The following is an 11,512-nucleotide window of genomic DNA, read 5'->3' as shown; positions in this document are numbered from 1 at the left end:
TTCTCCAAAAGAAATCAAATAACTTATGTGATTATCACCAATTCATTAAAATTTTAATTTTATGTTCTTTATGATAAAAATAATACCTATTTAGAGGGTTGTCATGATTAAATTATTTTGTTCATGTCAAAATAGGTGATATAGTTTGAAAACAATGCCATTTTTATTAGGAGCAATGTATACATCAGGGAAAGTTTTATCATCACAAATATACTCTGTGTTTGTACTAGGGTATGTGTTCACATTGATACTAAGTATTAGAAGATGTGTTTGCCAATGAGCCCATGAATAACTGGTAAATTCATCTTAACCACATACTTAACTAGAATTCTCGTATTAAACTATCTCATCAAATTGCTAAACTCTATAACTTTCTTTGAAGAAAAGTATTAAAATCTATACTCTGAAATATTAAGCTGAAAAAAAGAAATCAGAAATAAATCACCAGCAAATTTTCTTCACACCTTTTTAAAAAAGTGAACTGAACATTACTTTCACAGAGCTCAGTGATCTTTGTTAGAAAATTTACTTTATCTTTGTCCCCTTTGATATACCTTTCCTTTTTTGTTTTTCATTAATATAACACCAAGAATTGGCCCTTGAGTAAAATGATATATACTCACACAAATTCTTTTCTATTCAAGCAAAGAACATGCATATGTCTATGTACATTTTCTCTTCAATTGATGACACTAATCCAATTGTTATCAGCATTCATAGGATGACACACAGTTGCCTTTCATTCACACAATCTAGAAGTACAATGAATGTACTAGTGCCCAAGGTTGAAATTTTCCACATTTATATCTGTGAGTCATGTTAAGTCATTGACAGAATTAAATGAATTGTCTCCGTTGGGGTGGGAAGTGAAAATTCCAATCTTGAATCTTAGTCTATTTCCACTAACCAGCTAGAGATTCCGTATCTTACAAGAGGCTTTCATTTTTATTTCATTATGTTTATTTGGTTTCCTGCTGACATTTGGTATTTTAAGCATTGGCACCTTCTCCATATTTGGATTGGAAGAGTCAGCAAAGTAATTACCAAAAGCCATATTTTCCCAAATTGTAACCTAATCTTTCTTCCAGTACTATTTTCCCCGCCCCTCCTTCTCTTCCTCTCTCTCCCTCCTTTTCTCCCTCTTTCTTTCTCTTTCTCTCTCCCTCCTCTTCTTTTCCCAACCCCCTCCTCTCCTATCCTAATGGTTAACTCAAGGTCTCCAATAATTGATTGAATTTTTTTTTGCCCAAGACTAGGGCTCTACCATTGAGCCTCACCTCTAGTTGTAGCTTTTGGTTAATTAATTGGAGTTAAGACTCTAACAGACTTTCTTGCTTGAGCTGTCTTCCAACCATTATCATCAGATCCAAGCATCCTGAGTAGCTAGAATCATAGGCTTGATTCACCAGCATCCTGTCACTATTATTTTTCTTATAAGTTGGATTAACTGCTAATGAATTTCTCCACAATTTAGAACCCAGACTCCAGATGAAGGCTCTCCTATCATTGTTAATACTTGCTATTCACCTATCCAATCTCCTTCCATTCGTCATCCATGCAATTTAAGCCTGAATGCTAACAGGTTTCATATGCCTGGTGAACACTCTGCTCTTGCTCTGTCTTGTCTCATTACTGAGTGAATGTGTTTAGTTTTCTGTCAGCTTCTTTATACATAATTACTCGATCAATTTTGTGTAACTTGGGAATTTATAGGATCTGCAGTGTTATTTTAATGATTCATTCAGTCAAGGGTGATTTTACTAATAAGGAACATATTTCTTGTTTCGAACTTTCTTCAAAGTTATTTCAACACCAGAAGTAGAGACACTGCACTTGTGTAACGGGTAATTTTTTAAACAACTAGTTAAATCTCAGCAGATGTGCTTTATCTACAACACTGTCTCCACACAGCCAGATCTCCTTCCCAATTCAGCAATCAGAATCTTGTTAAGATCATCTGGATTTATGCGGGAAATGATTTATTTTGTATGACAATGATAGATTGAAATTAAAATGTAAATGAATTAAATATGTTTTAGATAATTAGTTTTCAAACTCCACTTAACTTAGGTGTCAGACTCAGAGGACAAACCACATTTCCAACATTATCTTCTGATTTTCCCTGACAAACAGATGGTCCCCACTCAGAGTGGAAAACTTCAACCTATTCTTCTAGTAAATGTTTAAGGGAGTGTCTATCCAGCTTAAAATGTTTTAATGATAATTTTAAATTAATTGTGGGCCAAACGATTAAACATACCTTTCTTCTAACCAGAATGGTTCACACAGTGCCTCGTGAGACTGAGTTACTATTATCTAAGGTAGAAGGTCTCAAACAGATTTTAAGCAAAGCAATAAATTCAAGATTCTAGAGTAATGCAGGTATTTAGAAGCGAATACATTTAAACATTAGAAACATTTAAAACTGTATAAAACGTTTTTGTATTCTTTGTGTGTATGTGTCAGAGAGAGACAGGGGGAAAGATAGAGAATATTGGGGCTTGAAACCAGGGCGTGTGCACTGTCAATTAGCTTTGTCACTCAAGTTTGGCACCCTGCCACCAAGCCATAGCTCCAATTCTGGCTTTATGGTGGTTACTTGAAGATAAGAGTCTCACAGGATTTTCCTGCACTTGCTGACTTTGAATTGTGATCCTCCTATCAGCCTCCTGAGTAGTTGGGATTATACAAATACTTTACTAGTGCCTAGATTTAATATGTATTTTTAACTGCAATCAAATATGGCATGTTATATTACATCATGATTTCCACAGATGAGCTGTGGCTGTACAGATATAGTGAGGGCAGATGATGTGGTCCTGAATGTCCTTTTCCCTTTAGGTCTGCTTACATCCCTGTAAGCATCAAGCATCAACCAGTATGCATGGAAATGTATCATGGTGTAATTATGTATTTATAGAACATTTATTTAACCTGAGGGATTTTCTTTCAAGTAGAAACATGGCTATCTAATTCACCTTTTCTTAATTTTCAATTTAAATGTTTATTATTTAAAATATTTAACTGTCAAGGTAAAGCTACTTCAATAATGAAGGCATAATAGAAATAAAGGAAGGGCTTTGAAAATTTCTAACAGGCCTGGTAGGATTAGGGTGTACAGCAGAAAACACACTTGCCTAAATCACAAAGTCTTATGAGACCATTAATTCAATTGTCACCTCCTGGAACTTAATTCCTAGACATACAGATGTTATAGAGTATGAACAGCTCAGAGAACACCTTGTGCTTGCTCATCTTATTTTTACCTAACTCAAAAGCAACACCTAATGAGTGAGTCATGGTTACTATTAACTTGGGCCAATTTAATTGTAACAACTTTCTTTAGTTTTCTTCTTGATCTTTTTTATGTATGAAACAAGATCCTTTGGAATATGTATAAAACAATATCACTTTGGAATAGATGTGTCTCATCTACTTATCACACTCTGTGTGTCTTAACTTGAAAATTTGACTCAGCTTGATAACAGTGTAAGAAATACTTTTGTTCGGCAGTTCTGAGCTTCAAAAGAGATACCTTTAATATTCTAGGAAAGGGGTTTTTTAAATTAATTTTTATGATAGTATCTTGTGATGTTGCCCAGGTTTATATTGAACTGCAATTCTTGTGCTTATACCTCTCATTTCGCTGGGATTACCAGAGAGCCCCATTAAACTCAGTCTTTGATCATTTTCATGTTTGATTATATTTAAAGAAAAAAAATCATTATTTCTGTCATATTGGATTCTATATGTGTACACATTTGTAAATACAAATATATTTATGCATATATATATATACCTGCATGTATACATATATACTATACATGGATATACTAATAAATATCACATATACATATATGTGTGCAATATATCCATATATATCATACTACACATATTTTTGTAGATAAATATAAAATATACATGTAATGTTGATGTATATAACACATATATATCATATATAAAACATGTATCCTTTTCTTAAAAATGTAGTTAAGAATATCTGTACAAAATTAGGTGGTATTAAGCAAAAACTTTTATTCAAAGTTATTGTGTGTAATTTACCATAACAATGTTAAGAAATAAATTAAAACTAAACAATGGATTTAAGTTTTTATACCCTTTCATAAAATTCCTATTTAAAAAGCAGTAAAAAAAATAAAACAGAAGAAATCTTAACTTAAACTATAATGTTGGAAATTAAAAGACAAATTCTTCGTTTTCTGCATACTTATCTTCTCTATTTACTTACAAAAATTTAAGAATCCTAAAGAAGAAAAAAATACTAATAACACAGATTTCAGGAAGATTGAAGACTTGGAAAGTTGTCAGAAATGATCCAGTACAGCTGAAAATAGAAATTAGAAAATGCCTAATGAAAATCTTTTAAGTCTTCTACCTTCAGCCTACCTAGTGAATGTCTTTTTTCCATCTAGGGAAATAAAAAACTTTCTCTGATGTAGTTTCAGGATATACTAATTATAAAAGAAAACTAATTCCATCCTTCACTTTATTTTTGTAGTTGATACTGAAAACTCTTTTTTATAATCATGTATCTAAATTTTAGCAATAGTATTTTTTAAAGTATTAAAATTTGTAATCTGAAACAAATGAACTAGAAGAGTATTTTTACTTCTACTTACAAATGGGAATCACTTTAGAATACTAAAAAGCAACACAAAAAAAGAATTGATCATTTGATGGTGTTGAGACGTCAAGTTTTAGCTTTGCACTGGTAGCTCTGGCTTGTGATCCTAGTATTCAGGAGGCTGAGATCTGTGAATCATGGTTCAAAACAAGAAGACTTCATGAGACTTTTATCTACATTTAAACCCAAAAAGCTGGAAATGGAGGTATGACTCTAGTGGTGGAATACCAGTCTTTATAGAACAAAGCAAATAAGAGCCCCAAACTCTGCGTTCAAGCTCAGTAAAGAAAAAAGATAGAAGAAAGAAAGATAAAAGAAAAGAAGGAAAGAAGAGTGAGAGAGAAGGAAGAAAAGACAATTCAAGAAAAAGAAGGAAAAAAGAAAGAGGGAAGGAAGGAAATGATGAAAGAGAAGAGACAAAGGATGAGAAACAAAGAAGGATGAAGGGAAGATAGGAAGTTCTAAGAAGGAGGAAAAGAAGGAAAACCAGAAAAAAGTAGAAAAGGAAAAGGAAAATGAAGCTTCAAGATTTGAGATTTAAGTTCTTGGATAGTCCTGGAGAATGCTATTATCATAACAGCAGAACACAAATAAATTTTCCTTGGGCTATTGTGGCAATAGTGTGGATGAAGCCATAGGTTAGGATGTGGACGCAGTCTGCTAAAAGCCTCCTATTGGGAGACAGAAACCCCAGTAAAATACTCTAGAAAGGCAGAAGTTTGTGGTTGGCACTCTCAGCAGGCCTCAGAGACAAGGATTATAGATCAGCCTTTGCCTTGAGAGGGGCCAGTAACAGCAAACTAGGTTCTTAGCTACTACTCTCAGGACAGCTGGAATGTAGTGTAGCAGATATTTAAAACTGCAAACCATACTCAATTCAGCTGAATCGCTAATTGAATGTGTTATTATCTTCCACTCTAGCTGTCTAGAAGAGAAATAGCATGAAGTGCTTTAGAAAAGAGAATCAGGAGCAACCCTACAGATTTCAAATAAATAGATATGTCAAAAGGGAAAAATGTCATTCAAAGTTATATTTTAAAATGAATAAGAATAGTATGTTCATGGGTGACCTAGATATTGGAATTAGTAGTCATTGATGTTTCAACCAATTATAATTGATTTGCCCAAGAAAATAGAGGGCAACGTTAGGTAAACAAGAAATATAACCTGGAATCAATTCTACAGAAACTTCACTTAAAGAAGGTCAAAGTGGTAGGTTTCTTGGCTTTTTATGTAAATGATATTCAAATTGTTGGTATAAAACCACTGATTCTATAACTTATTCAGTATGACTTCTGCACCCAAGATTTAAGAAATTCCAGTGTTTGCAGCAGACAATCAAACCATATGACATTTCTTTCTATATTTCTATTAGTTAGAATGAAGTATGATAAAACCTCGATCTGAATTTCTACATCATCCTCTCAAATTTGTTTGTGTGTTTTTAAACAAATATAAAACATAACTTTTATATATGTATTTATATATGTATTTCACTTAGGTTAGCAAGTTAATAAAAAAAATCAAAATGTTGTATTTCATGGAACTTACCACAGGAGGAAATAGACAATAAAAGAAGATAACAAGTATTAAATATAGCTGTAGAAAATGAATTAAGGAAAGATAAAGAGATGATGAGTGCTACGGATTGGATTTTGCCCATCAAAAATGCAATGAAATCCTAACCCCCAGAATGGTACTGTGTTTGGATATAGGGTTGTTGCAGAGATAATTAGTGAATGCAACAGAAAAGTAGAGTGAACCTTTAATCAGTATTTGGTGCTCTTGTAAGAAGAAAAAAACACACACCATGCACAGCTTTTGGAAAACAGAGACAGAGAATGCCATATGAAGACAGAGGCAGACAAGGTGACAAGCCATAAGCCAGGTGCTGTAAGGACCATTGACTATCATCAGGAGCTAAGAAAGATTCATGAAAGAGGGCTTTCAGAAATAACTACCCATGGAGCTGGGAAGGTGTCTCAGTGGTAGAGTACTTGCCTTGCATGCATGAGGCCCTGGGTTCTATTCCTCAGCTCCACATAAGCAAAAAGAAAAAAGCCGGAAGTGGCGCTGTGGCACAAGTGGTAGAGCTCTAGCCTTGAACTGAAGAGCTGAGGGACAGCGCCGAGGCCCAGAGTTCAAGCCCCACGACCGGAAACCCCCCCCCAAACAAAAGAAGAAGAAGTAACTACCCCTAATAAATAGTTCCTAGTACTTACCGGTATTTTAAGTCACCCCTTTGTGGCTTTGTTATAGTATTCTAAATCAAGAAATTGCCCCCCCCCAACACACACACACTTACCATTACAGATTGGAAAGAGGAAAGTGGCAGATTCATGACTTCCAAATAAATGTCTCTTTTTGCAGACATACTAGGAAGAGAGAAATTCAAGTTCAAAGGTTTTTAGGCTAAGATGTGACTCTTGTGTGGCTGCAGAAGAGACTAAGAGAGAATTAAGTAAAGGTATATAACACATTCTTTAACCTATCTTACCAGAGACAAGGGCACAAAATCTTAGCTCCTTCTAGATAATGCTTACAGTTTTGGCATTGATAATGAGCAAGACTGGAAGCCTATGGTAGGTTTGAGCAGAAGAGTGAGTTGCTTATTCTATGATTTCATAGCATTGCTTCAGTGTAAATTGTTACGGTTATCATGGATCGCACATTAATGTGGGGATCTAGGCATGGAAGCCAGGGTACAAAGGTCAGCTTTAGCTATGAGAAAGGATTTTCTACCTACGGTAATTATAGTTAAGTATAAATAAGAATAAATCATGGTAGAAGACAAGGTCGTTTCTGATCGTTTCCATTTAATCAAGAAATTAAGGGACATGAGCTAGAACTTACAATAGAGAAAGAAATTTTACGTATTTCATGAGAGACAATTGGCTCTGAAATTATTGACCAGGAAAGAATAAACGGACTAGAACAATAGTGTGAGATTGAAGTTAGCTTTTGCGTTCTGTTTGTCATTAGGGACAACTAATTTGAAAAGGAAGTAGTGTATAGTATTACTGTGAATGTTTTCCCTTGTACCTGATGTTGCATGTTAACAAGTCTGAAAATATATGAGAGTTCGATTTGACCCACCTCATCCCCTCCACTCTGATCACTTTCTTGATTCCTCATTGCTTTCTAACAAACTGTCTTCCTTCAATATCGTTGCTGCGGTCTTAGCATTTGCTAGTTTCCTTTGCCTGTCAGTTGCAAAATTTGTCAATTCTCCAGTCTTCATGAGGCTTTGGTTTGTACAGTATAAACTAAGATGCTTTGCATCTCATTTACTTATATTCTATATGTATCTATGTAACACATATCCTTAGGAGTAGTACATTATGATAATATGTGATTAATTATGTGTTTGAAATTGGTCTGATTTCTTCTCCTTTCAGATAGCTGAGAAAAATTTATAATCTCTGGATTGTGGAGTATTTAGAATGTTTCTAGGATTTTGAATTTGAAACTGGTCTTATTTCTCCTCATTTCCAATGGCTGAAAAAGATTATGATGTCTGGATTATATAGCATTTAGAATCTTTTTTTGGATTTTGATTTTTCTTGACACTGATAGAAGAACTCATTAGGAAACATCGTGCTTTGATGTGCTATTTGTGACAGATGTGTTCAAGTATGATCTAGCTTTTAGAAAAAGAATGGTGGAAATCATGCAAATCATTTTGAAAGTTATTGAACTGTTTGTGGCATTTTATGGGAGTTTTTTGGGGTTCAAGATGAGTTAGCATTGATGATAAAATTGGAAAGTAGAATAACACGATTTAGTGAAAGAAAAGTGAATAAATATGGTACAAGTATTATCATTTGAATTCTATGGGTGAAGAATGGAGATAAATAAAATATTCATAATTTGACTAATTTAAAGGCATTTAAGAAGAAACAAGTCATTAGAGATGTTACCAGAGATCACAATGAACCTTTTCGAAAAATGGACATTCAGATAAAGGAACACAATGTTGTAATTAGTTATTTTCCCCACATATTTTATTAGGATTAATATGTTGTACAGAGATTTCTGGGAAGATGGCGGAGGAGAAGCTGGAATCTGAACAAGCTCTCCCATAGAAAGCAGTTTTAGAGTTCCAGTGAACAGTCCTAAGCCAGAGAATCACACCAAGTGTGCCATCACAGGACAGAGAGTTAGGAAAGAGAGGGGAGCCAAGGCAAGGAGACTCATCTGAGCGCTTGCCATCAGCCGCGGCGGCGGCGGCAGGGTCGCAGCATCGACCGCAGGGCACCCAAACCTGAGTCACAGTGAGTCCGGGACGAAGGAGCCAGACGCAACAGGCGAGCGGATTCTACTCAACATCAGCAAGAACCAACAAGGAGCAGACATCTTCATCCTGCAGTCTGCAGACCAGAGATGACCCAGGAACCAATACTCGGCGTGAGTAGAAGCCTGACGTCCTCACTCCTTCTCAGGGAGCAGAGGGGGGAAGGCCACCCCTCCCCCCCCCAGCACCGGTGATCTCCATCTTGGATATCGTCAAAGCTCAGAGGAGCTGCTAAATCCAACTCAGGCCTTGGAATAAAACGAATCATTTAGCTGGTCACAAGAACTTAACGGCGAAGTGACCTGCCAGACTTAGCTCCATCCAGGGAAAAGTCACCCAGCTCAGGCACCAGCCATAGGAGTGGCTTTCCACACTGGGTAACCAGAACCAGAGGCTGCCCCTCCCTCTAGCAGCCTCCACAATCAATTGAAAAACAGAAATCCTGAGAATGGCTTCAGGCTGGGCTCTGTGAGTTTTTCACAAAATAGCCCCAGGGAAAAGCTGCTGTTTGTTGAAAGGCCTCAACTCTACCCAGAACTTAGCCACATCACTGCATTCCCCTCTTTTGTGATTCTCAATGCAGATCATTCTCCCAGTAAACTAACCTGGGAGGGGGATCTCAAAATCTTGGGTAAAGCAGAGCATTTTTCTGTCTGTTCGAACAAACTGACTTTAGAAACCAATCAAGCCACAGGACCTCAAGCAGACCAGAGACTCCAACAAGAGGCTGGTTACAGACACAAGGGAGATACAGGATTCTTCCCACCCCTCCCAAAAAAATAAAAAAAAAAATCAAAGAACTTTTTTTTTTCTTCTTTTTTTTTTTTTGGTATCTTATATATATATATAAAAACAAATTTTTTTTCTTTTCTAAAACTTTTATTAATCTTTAATTTTTGCCTTTTTTGAAAAAAAACTTGTTTTCCAGTAACTTTTTTTTCCTCTTATAATTTTTATTTTAGGAATACGTGAATGTGCTTTTTCCTTTCTTTTCTTGTCTTCTTTCTCTTTTTCTCTCATTTTTAATTAACTTTGTGTTTTTTTGTTTAGCTCTACTGAACTTCTGATCTTCTTTTCTTCCTTTCTTATCCTTTTCACCTTTTCCTCTCTTTTGTTCTTCTTTATGTGACTTAACTCTTGTCCTGCACATCCTCAGATAAACCCATAGTTAACTAGTAAACCCCATCCCCCATGGTGTACACACTTAATCCACAAATCTATTACTCAATTCAAAACCTCGGAGACTTAAATTCCTTAATAGCAGTACTAACTCTTTATACCAATATAATATTTTAAGCATTTTTTTAAGTTTTTCACATCTCCTCTATGTCCCTCCCCTTCTCTCAATATATTCACATTCCTCTCTAAATAGATTGTAAAAGACAATCTGTTAATCTCCATAATATTATTAATTTTTACCTTTCTCTTTTTTTCTGGTCGCTTTTCATTTCCCTTTCCCTTTCTTCTTTTTCTCTCTCTCTCTACTTGCATCCTACCCTACATATTTCCTGCATTGAGATTAAGACATAGTTAACTCTCCTTCTGCCTCCCCACACCAATCTATTCCAATTTTTTACCCACACCTCTCCCTAACCCTAATAATTTCTGGTTTTCAAAATTCTTCTCTGCGGTTCAAAGCCCATTGACATATAGTTGTTTGATGTTGAATAGATGTATCTGTTGAACTAGATTGTATCTGTAGACTATTGACTGTACAAATTCACACTTTGGTTGATGGTTGCATTAAGATAGTGTTCTAGCACAAAACTGGTGCTATTTTCATCTCAAATGGGCAGAGTAAGCCGGAAAAACACAAGAAAAATGGCAAGTCTGGATATCTCCACTCCCACTCATGATAATCAGGGGACAGAACAGATAATGAATAATCCAGAGGAGAGTTCCCAAATAGCTCTACAAACAGTGCTGGCAAACATGATAAATGAAAAGTTAGACAACTTACAAAGGACTCTGTATGAGCGTGATAGGGAGAGAGAGGAGGCATCCCAAAAGTGTATACAGGAATATCATAAGCGTGAGGAAGCTACTCAAAAACTGATACAGGACTTGCGTGAGCAACTCGAGAATACTCAAAGAGAACTGCAGGAATCCAACGAATGAGAGGAAGCAAATAAAAGACTAATACAGGAATTGAGAGAGCAGATAGAGAATACACAAAGATCACTAAAGGCATTCATGGAATCCATTAACAAAGACCTGAAGGAAGTCAGGGAGACCATAAAGGGAATGCTGAATGGAACCCAACAGAAGGAATGGGAGTCCAAAGAAACCATAACCAATCAACTAAGTGATTTCAGAACAAATACTGAACATCAAATTAAGCAAGTAAAAAATTCATACGAGACCTAAAACAGAGCTTCAACAAAGAATTTGAAGCCATCAAAGCTGACCAAATGGAAGGAAAAGAGATAAAAAACAAAGTAGAGAGTCTTGACAGCAGGTTAGACCATGCAGAAGATCGAATTTCAGGGATTGAAGACAGCCTAGATATTATAGAGAAAGAACATACAACCATCCAAGACAAGTCCAAAAAATATGATAGATCTATCCAACAC

The sequence above is a fragment of the Dipodomys spectabilis genome, unplaced genomic scaffold (genome assembly GCF_019054845.1).
Source record: "Dipodomys spectabilis isolate Male_0828 unplaced genomic scaffold, ASM1905484v1 ptg000384l, whole genome shotgun sequence".
Taxonomy (NCBI): Eukaryota; Metazoa; Chordata; class Mammalia; order Rodentia; family Heteromyidae; genus Dipodomys; species Dipodomys spectabilis.
This window is presented reverse-complemented; position numbering follows the sequence as displayed.